This window comes from Eleutherodactylus coqui, chromosome 13 (assembly GCF_035609145.1).
Source record: "Eleutherodactylus coqui strain aEleCoq1 chromosome 13, aEleCoq1.hap1, whole genome shotgun sequence".
NCBI classification, from domain to species: domain Eukaryota; kingdom Metazoa; phylum Chordata; class Amphibia; order Anura; family Eleutherodactylidae; genus Eleutherodactylus; species Eleutherodactylus coqui.
In genome coordinates this window covers 47,931,225-47,940,657 of record NC_089849.1, presented here as the reverse complement: position 1 = coordinate 47,940,657, position 9,433 = coordinate 47,931,225, and positions in this window count along the sequence as shown.

Here is a 9,433-nt window from a genome sequence, read left to right as displayed (position 1 = left end):
GTGGATGTGCTCTGCACACCGGAAGCGTGCCGCATGCATGCACCGTGCACTTTTTTAAACTCTGAAATTCAGCTGTGGGTGTGCCACAGATATGGACGGATTCCATAGACTTCTATGGAAGCCTGCAGGAGACTTCCTGCACGTGCGATCTGCGCAGCAGGGGGAAAAGGACATCTGCAGGTATTTACTTACCTGCGGGTGTCCAATGTATCCCAATGGGCATGGAAAATGTGGGCAGGTCACCCGTGCAGATTTTTTATTTATAATTGTCCAGTGGACATGAGCCCTAAGTCTATTGTGCTGTGGAATTCAACCTTCGACCTACACGGGTTAGATCTCACGGGGAGGGGATGCACTTAAAATCTGTGGCTCCATATACAACATTTGCCCTGTCTATGGGCTAAATCCATGTGTGGATTATCACATTTCTGCCTTTAAGTACGGACATGTCACTTCTTGCTGCTGAAATGGGATTTTCTGTGTCAGAATTCCATGTGCATATCAGTGGCAAATATATATTTTTTAGTTTTTAAGGTAGCACTTGCCATGGAACATTCTGCTGTGCAAACATACCTGTACTGGGAGTGCAGTTAGCAGAAAAAATTGTGTATATATATTTTTTAATTAAAACTACTTCATGATGGTCTACTTACGCTATGAGTAGATAGTAAAACTGCCCTACTATGAACTGATGAGCTTAAATTACCTTTCTGCACACGGAAACCCGTAAGACTGGCATCATCCATTGAAAACTAACTGTACAATCTTTGTCCGTGTGAAGGGTGTTCGTTAACTGATCCGATTACGGAAAAGACACCACATATCTGCTGCATGCTCTATTTGTTACTGAAATGCATTGTGGATTTCATTTATTTCCATAAACAAGTGAAATCTCATAGCTCAAGTCACACTAGCCTGCGAGGTTTTGGTGTGGAAAATGCAGACTTTCCGCTATGTAAATGTAGCCCAACAATTGTTTAAGAGTTATATTGCAGGTGCGATATGCCATATCAGTGTTTTGCAAAATCCAGTCTTCAGGGCACCCCTACAGGTCATATTTTCTGGATTCCCTCAAAGTTTCACAGGTGACGTAATTTATTGTTGGTGCCCCAGACATTGCCACAGAGGTTCTTACTATAGGATATCCTAAAAACATTACCTGGGGAAATCCACGAGGACTGGAGTTTGGGAAACACTGAACCATATGTTAAAGACAAAGAGTTTGTCTTGCATGTGCTTGTAGAGAACACAGAGGGTAACCCTGTTGGAGCACTTCTTTTGGAAGAATGGAGAGCCCCTCTATAAAGCTTCAATGAACCAAGACCTTCCATGTACTATGTAATACATTTGCTGTCCAAAGCTTTACGCAATAAAGTCAGCTGTGTGCAGGGCAGGTATAATCAGACATGCGGTGGGCTAAGGGGATAACACCTTCAGTTATAAACAATACTGGAGTTTGGGTTGGCAGTCAGCAACTCTAGCCCATCTTGATTAAACTTTTTCACTTTAACAGCCGAGATATAATTCTGCACAAAGCCCAAGCACGGGAATATACTGGCAGATGGCGTTAAAAATCATTTTCACAAATTTTTAAGCAGAAGTCCAGAGAAAACGTGGAATATTTCAGGATATAAACCTCTGCAATCTACATATTCCTTATGCCATGTTAACCCAGTGAGGCTCCAGGTTCTGGCAGGTGACATAATTGAGAACCACCATCACCATGATTGGCAAAAATGGTCAGCATTCGAGACTTAGAATTAACTAGAATAAATCCATAATTATGCCAGTAGACAAACTTCACCTAGTTATATCTAAACAAGCCCTGTTAGTTTTCACTTCAAATACTTAGGCCTCATGTCCACTCAAAAAATACAATCCGCGCAGAATCTGCCGCGGATTTACTTTAAATGGCATTTTTTTGCATGCAGATATCCGCACACATTGCTATCAATATGATAGCAATGTTGCCGATCAGCGGCAAATGGAGCATGCCGCGTTTTTTCTTCCGCGCATGAAAGACAGGAATTAGGTCCTACCTGTTAATTCCTTTTCTTGAAGTCATCCTGACAGCATACACCTGGAAGTTGTCCGCTGGGCACCTGTGGGGACAGGAAGCGGAAGAACACAAAAGGTAACTCCCACCACCGGCTCACCAGTGTGTACCAAATGACTACAGTGACCCGGCTTTTGCTCAACCAATATTTTTTAATACAGAAATCATAATACAGTACGTTACTTCACGTGAAACATAACTCAAGGGAGGGAAAAGCCCCTATGCTGTCAGGATGACTTCAAGAAAAGGCATTAACAGGACCTAATTCCTGTCTTCCCCTCGTCATCCTGACAGCATACACCTGGAGAAGTGCCAACAACTGAGGGCTTTTTTAAGGGGGGGGGGGGGGGAACCACTGCTTGTAGCACCTTACGCCCAAAGGCCATATCAGGGCTGGCCCCTAGGTCCAGGCGATAGTGTTTGGTGAAGGTATGAGTATTCGACCATGTGGCGGCCCTGCAGATCTGATCGGTTGTCGCCTGGGCTCTCTCCGGCCAGGAACAGGCGACCGCCCTGGTGGAATGGGCTTTAACGTTGCCCGGGAGTGGAATCCCCTGGGATCGGTATGCGTCTTCTATAGCCCTCCTGACCCATCGCGCTAAGGAGTCTGTAGTAGCGGCCCCTCCTCTGCGCGGACCCTGAAATTGAATAAAAAGGTTGTTAGACTTACTGAAGGAATGTGTGACTTCCAAATACTTCAGGACTGCTCGTCTAACGTCTAGGTTATGGAACCTCTGTTCTGTGGCGTTACGGGGTTTCTGGCAGAAGGAGGGAAGGACTATGTGCTGTTCTCTGTGAAAGTCTATGAGAACTTTAGGCTGCAAAAAGGGGTCAGGTTTGAACTCTATTTTATCTGGGAAGATGGTCATATACGGAGTCCTGATAGAGAGGGATTGGATCTCCCCAATCCGTCTAGGGCATGTGATGGCGACTAGAAAAGCTACCTTATAGGAAAGAATCTTAACTGATAGATCTTCCAGGGGTTCAAAGGGGTGTGCGCAGAGGGCCTGTAAAACTAGGTTCAGATCCCAGGGGGGCATGGTTTCCCTCACAAAGGGGTAGAGTCTGACTGCCCCTTTGAGGTATTTCCTAATTAATCTATGGTCGCCCAAAGGGAAGTCAAAGAAGGCTCCAAGAGCGGCCACCTGGACCTTAAGGGTACTAGGTCTTAGCCCCATATCTAATGCATCTTGCAGGAACTCTAATATCTTGCTAATGTTAGGCTGTTGGAGGTCATGGATACTATGCCCCAACCACCTAGAAAAGGTATCCCAAACCCTAGCGTATATATCTCTGGTGGACCTTTTGAGGCTCTCACATAAGGTAGTTGTTACCCTCCCTGATAGACCCTGGCTCAGGTATTTTACCCGCTCAGCTTCCAGGCCGTCAGCCTGAACTTTCGGGCCTCTGGGCATATCCGAGGACCCTGTTGAAGGAGGTCGTCTCTCTGCGGAAGATGTAGAGGGTCCAGGGTCGAGAGAGCGGCCAGGAGCGGGAACCAGGGTCTTTTGGGCCAGAATGGAGCTACCAGGATAACGAAGCCTGGGGACCCCTGAATTTTCCTTAGGACCAGTGGGATTAGGGGTATGGGTGGGAAGGCGTATGCGAGGTCCCAATCCCTGACCTGGGATAGTGCGTCTATTCCCAGGGAACCCCCGTCTGCTCCCCTGAAGAAAAACCGTGGACATTTGGTGTTCTGTGAGGCGAACAAGTCCACCTGCGGTGTCCCCCATTTTTCTATGATCAGCTGAAATGCGTGTGGATGTAGAGTCCACTCCCCCGGATCTATCTTCCTGCAGCTGAGATGATCTGCCATGGAGTTCTCTGGGCCCTTTATGTGGAACGCTGTGACGGAAGGTGTCCGCTTTTCGATCCATTTGAGGACTTTCGCCGCCAGGTCTTGGAGTCGGGGGTTCCGCGTGGATTCCTGGTGGCGAATGAGGGACACAGTTGTTACATTATCTGAAAAGATCTTTGTGTCTACCTCTGACCTCTGTCTCGAAGCCACGAACGGCCTTCCAGACAGCACAAAGTTCCTTATAGTTGGAGGACTGAATAGCTTCCTCCCGTTTCCAGCCCCCTTGGACGTAATAACGGCCTAAGTGGGGCCCCCAGCCAGTTGCACTCGCATCAGTAAAAATGGATACTGGGGATGCAGGGTACCACAACGTGGCCCTGGCGAGGTTGGTAGTGGACATCCACCACTCCAAGGATGACTTTATCTTGTGGGTAAGGACGACTAGCTGATCCAGGGAAGCGGGTGACTTATCCCAGCTACTCAGGATGAAGTCCTGGAGGGTTCTGCAGTGTAATTGGGCCCAAGGGCTACCCCGATGCAGGACGTCATGAGGCCAAGGACCCTCATGCTTCTCCTAAGGGAAACTTTGGTGGCGAGAGAAAGAGCCCGACACTCATCCAGAATCGCCTTCTGCCTCTCTAGGGGGAGGGACGAGCACTGGCGGTGCGAATCCAGAATGACCCCCAGGAATTTTTTCTTTTGTTCGGGCAGGAGACTAGATTTAACTGTGTTGACAATCGAGCCCAGTGTTTCAAACAGACGGCGAGTTAGATTGACATGGGACCGGAGTTCTGAAGCTGATCCTGCTATGATCAGGAAATCATCGAGGTACGGGACGATCAACACCTTGTTAGTCCTTAGTGCCGCCACCATTTCTAACACTAGCTTGGAGAACACCCGGGGTGCAGAAGAAATCCCGAACGGCAGGCACGTAAACTGGAAGTGTGAGACTGACCCATCAACTACCCTGTTTCCCCGAAAATAAGACGCGTCTTATATAAATTTTTGCTCCCAAATATGCGCTACGTCTTATTTTCAGGGGGTGTCTTATATTTCAATGAAGAATTATTCCCATTTATTAACAAAAAAAATGAACATTTATTACCATATATACTGCACAGTACCGTAGTTGTCACCACAAACCAATATAGCTAGACAAACTGTGAAAACAAAGCAAAAATTACTCAATGACAGTCATGTCATCATTTTCTGGCACAGAAAATTTGCCTGACTCACATACAGGGCCACAAAAAATAAGGGCTGTAAAGTACCTGGCTCCCACACACTGTCTGGAGACTGTAATGCTTACCCCTAAGGCTGGAAATACACTCTGTGAGAACCCAGCCTTAAGAATCACACACAGGTTGCCTGACTCACACACAGAGCCATAAAAAAAAAAATAAGGGCTGTAATTTAAGTAACGTACCTGTCTGCAGACAGAAGTTCCTGTACCACTTGTAAGCAGGGATGGTATTGCAGCTTCCGGCCACCAGGGGGAGCTCATCACAGCAGACATGTACAGCAGCAACAGAACGACAGTATGGACTTTTCCAGCCAGCAAGGGGAGCTCACAACAGCACACTCGTACAGCACAGGAGGAGGTAGGAGACAACGGGGATGGCAGCAGGGGACAGGCCTCTCGACTTGCCTGCACACTTTAGTATGCCTTATTATCGGGGTGTGCCTTATATTTGCGATTTCTGCAAATTTCTTAATGTGTGTTACTTTCGGGGGTGCCTTATTTTCGGGGAAACACAGTACCAGGGCGAATCGCAGAAATTGCTGGAAATCTGCGTGTATGGGGACGTGGTAGTAGGCGTCCTTTAAGTCTACCGTGGCCATGAAGCTATCCGGTGCGATTAAGGGGATTGCTGACCGCACCGATTCCATTTTAAATCTTTTGTATGAGATGGATTTATTCAAGAACTTCAGATTAATGATGGTTCTATAAGACCCGTTGGGCTTTTTAACGAGAAACGGGGGAGTAGCACCCCCTGAACCGTTCTTCTGTGGGAACCCGAGTGATGGCCCCTAGGGACAACAGCTCCTGCACCCCAACTGGAGGGCCTGAGCAGACGAGGGTGACTGGCAGGGGATGACCACGAACCTCCGGGGAGGGGAGAAAGAAAATTTGATTTTATAGCCTTCTGTAACTAGGCGTAAGGCCCAGGGATTGGAGGTCACCTCCTTCCATTTGATGGCGAACCCCAACAGCCTACCCCCTACTTGTAAGGTCTTGGAGGGCGGATTCTCACCAGCGTCCAGTCTTTCCTTTTCCCTTGTATGTCCTAGAGGAAATAAAGGATGGAGGGTAGGAGGAGGAAGGCCGCTTGAAGGACTTCTCCATGGGTAGCCCCTGACTTTTGTCCGATGCTTTCTCCAGGAGGGTATCCAGGGAAGGCCCAAAGATTCTATGTCCTTGGAAGGGCAGGGCACAGAGCCTGTTCTTTGATGTGTTATCGCCTGTCCAGGCCTTTACCCAGACGGCTCTTCTGGCTGTGTTAGAGAGGGCTGCTGAACGGGCCCCGAACCTCACCGACTCCATAGAGGCATCCGCCAGAAAACCGGTTGCTTGTTGGAGGAGGGGAAGGCAGCTGGAGATGTCTTCCCTAGAACCCCTCTGGGAGACCAGCGTCTGAAGTTGGTCCAGCCAGACTGTCATAGACCTTGCCACTGACGTGGCCGTGATGTTAGCCTTAAAGGGGTTGTCCCGCGGCAGCAAGTGGGTCTATACACTTCTGTATGGCCATATTAATGCACTTTGTAATGTACATTGTGCATTAATTATGAGCCATACAGAAGTTATAAAAAGTTTTTTACTTACCTGCTCCGTTGCTAGCGTCCTCGTTCCCATGGAGCCAACTAATTTTCGCCCTCCGATGGCCAAATTAGCCGCGCTTGCGCAGTCCGGGTCTTCTGCTCTCTTCAATGGAGCCGCTCGTGCAGAATGCCGGCTCCGTGTAGCTCCTCCCCGTCACGTGCCGATTCCAGCCAATCAGGAGGCTGGAATCGGCAATGGACCGCACAGAAGAGATGCGGTCCACGGAGGAAGAGGATCCCGGCGGCCATCTTCACCGGTAAGTATAGAAGTCACCGGAGCGCGGGGATTAAGGTAAGCGCCCCGGTAAGCTTTCTTTAGGTCCCTGCATCGGGGTTGTCTCGTGCCGAACGGGGGGGGGGGGGGGGGGGGGGGGGTTGAAAAAAAAAAAAAACCCGTTTCGGCGCGGGACAACCCCTTTAATGGTCAGGGCCGCGATCTCCCAGGCTTTTTTCATCGCTGAATCCACCTTGGTTGGTGTCTAGTGGATCCCGCAGTTGTGAAATGTCCTCAAAGGGGAGAGCTGCTTTTTTTGAAACCCTGGCCACTGCCAGGTACACCTTGGGGGTGGTTTCCAGGAAATCGATGTTGTCTGGTGCGAAGACCATCCGGTCCCTAAATTCTTTTGAGAGGAAGAATTTTTGCTCTGCCTGCTTCCATTCTGTCAGGATTGTTTCAAAATGTCATTAACCGGGAATGTCGGTTTTGGTTGAGGTTGGAGCCCAAGGAACAGACTATCTTGGAATGATGGCTGCTGCGGCACCTCTTCCTCCAGCTGCATGGTGCGTCGAACTGCGTTTAACAGCCGACCCAGATCCGCCGATGAGAAGTAGTACTTTCTCACATCTTCCATTGGTGGCATAGATTCTGAGGGAGAATCTTCCAGGAGTCCTTCCTCAGAGTCAGACTCTTCCATATGCACCCGCCTCACCCTTTTCATGGGGGGCGAAAGAGAGGAGAGAGGCGCTTCGATTTCCTCACGAATCACGGACCAGATGTCAGTCATGGCAGAGGAGCCCTCTTCTCGGACCACTTTTGCTGTACAGTCCATACACAGTGGCTTGGTGTGGCTCTCTTCTAGCCGCCGCAAGCAGACCGGACATTTGCGTACACGTTTTTTGGTGTCTCTGATCTTTTGCGCATCTCTGTCCTAGGAAACGGGAGACAGCAAAGAAACTTCCAGCACCTTGTAATTTTTGGTTTCCCCCCCCCCCCCCCCTGGTAAAAGACCCATAAGGAGGTCTACTTACAAGCAGGCTACTCAGTGTCCTCTCTGACTGACCTCTTCAGTAAGGTGCAGACAGGAGACATGTAGGGGAGTCAAGCCCTTTAAATTTTTAATTTTCACACCAACACACCCCCTCACACAAGGCTCCACCCCCAACGTGACGCCGCCGCGCCGGACCCGGGGGATACACCGCACTTACACAGGGACGCCGACCAGGAAGGAGCCCACGGCGTGCCGCTGGCCCCGCCGACCGCACGCACGGCTGTCCAGACCCGTGCCTGAGCTCCCCTGCTGTCACCGACGCGACCATCCGCCGCACAGTAGCATACCTGTGCCCCGATGGGCTGCTGGATCCCCAGGAGTCACAGGGCCTCTACTCCAAGCCCACCAGGTACCGGGGCCGTTCCGCCAGCCAACTACCCTCTGGGCAGTGCACTGGGGGAGGATTTCCTCAAAGGGAATAGTTGCTGGGTAGATCCTGCGGATGAGTGTCCCCTCGTAGGGTCTCACCCGCGCAGGCCCTGTCAGCCTGACCACAGAGTTGTCCCCCCCAGGGGCGGACAGGCTGCTTGGGAGTCTTTTCCTTTCGTTCTCCTCCGCATACACTTGGAGGATCCGCTTGGACTGTCCTGTAGGGACAGGGAAGACACTAGTGAGCCGGTGGTGGGAGTTACCTTTTGTGTTTTTCGGCTTCCTGTCCCAACAGGACAACCTGCAGGTGTATGCTGTCAGGATGAGGGGGAAACGCAATTCTTTTAAAATGCCATCCGCGGGTGCAAAAATCAATTTAATGGACCCGCGGATGGCAATGATTCCCTATGGGCAAAATCTGCTGCGGATTCCGCAATTCCATTTACCCAGTGGACATGAGGCCTTAAAGGGGTTGTCCCGCGCCGAAACGGGTTTTTTTTTTTTTCAACCCCCCCCCCGTTCGGCGCGAGACAACCCCGATGCAGGGAGGTAAAGAAAGCTCACCGGAGCGCTTACCTGAATCCCCGCGCTCCGGTGACTTCTCTACTCACCGCTGAAGATGGCCTCTTCCTCCGTGGACCGCAGCTCTTCTGTGCGGTCCACTGCCGATTCCAGCCTCCTGATTGGCTGGAATCGGCACGTGACGGGGCGGAGCTACACGGAGCCCCATAGAAGACTGCAGAAGACCCGGACTGCGCAAGCGCGGCTAATTTGGCCATCGGAGGGCGAAAATTAGTCGGCACCATGGAGACGAGGACGCCAGCAACGGAACAGGTAAGTATAAAACTTTTTATAACTTCTGCATGGCTCATAATTAATGCACAATGTACATTACAAAGTGCATTATTATGGCCATGCAGAAGTGTACAGACCCACTTGCTGCCTCGGGACAACCCCTTTAAGAGTGAAGAAAAAAAAAAAATCTAGGATTTTCTCAAACTGTATTAAATTTAGACCTATTATCTAGGTTCAAACAGAAACCAGACATGTGGCGTCAGGTCCTACTTTCAGTAAGAGGCAGAGCAAGCCTAATCAGGATCCCGCAGCTGCTTTGTTACATAC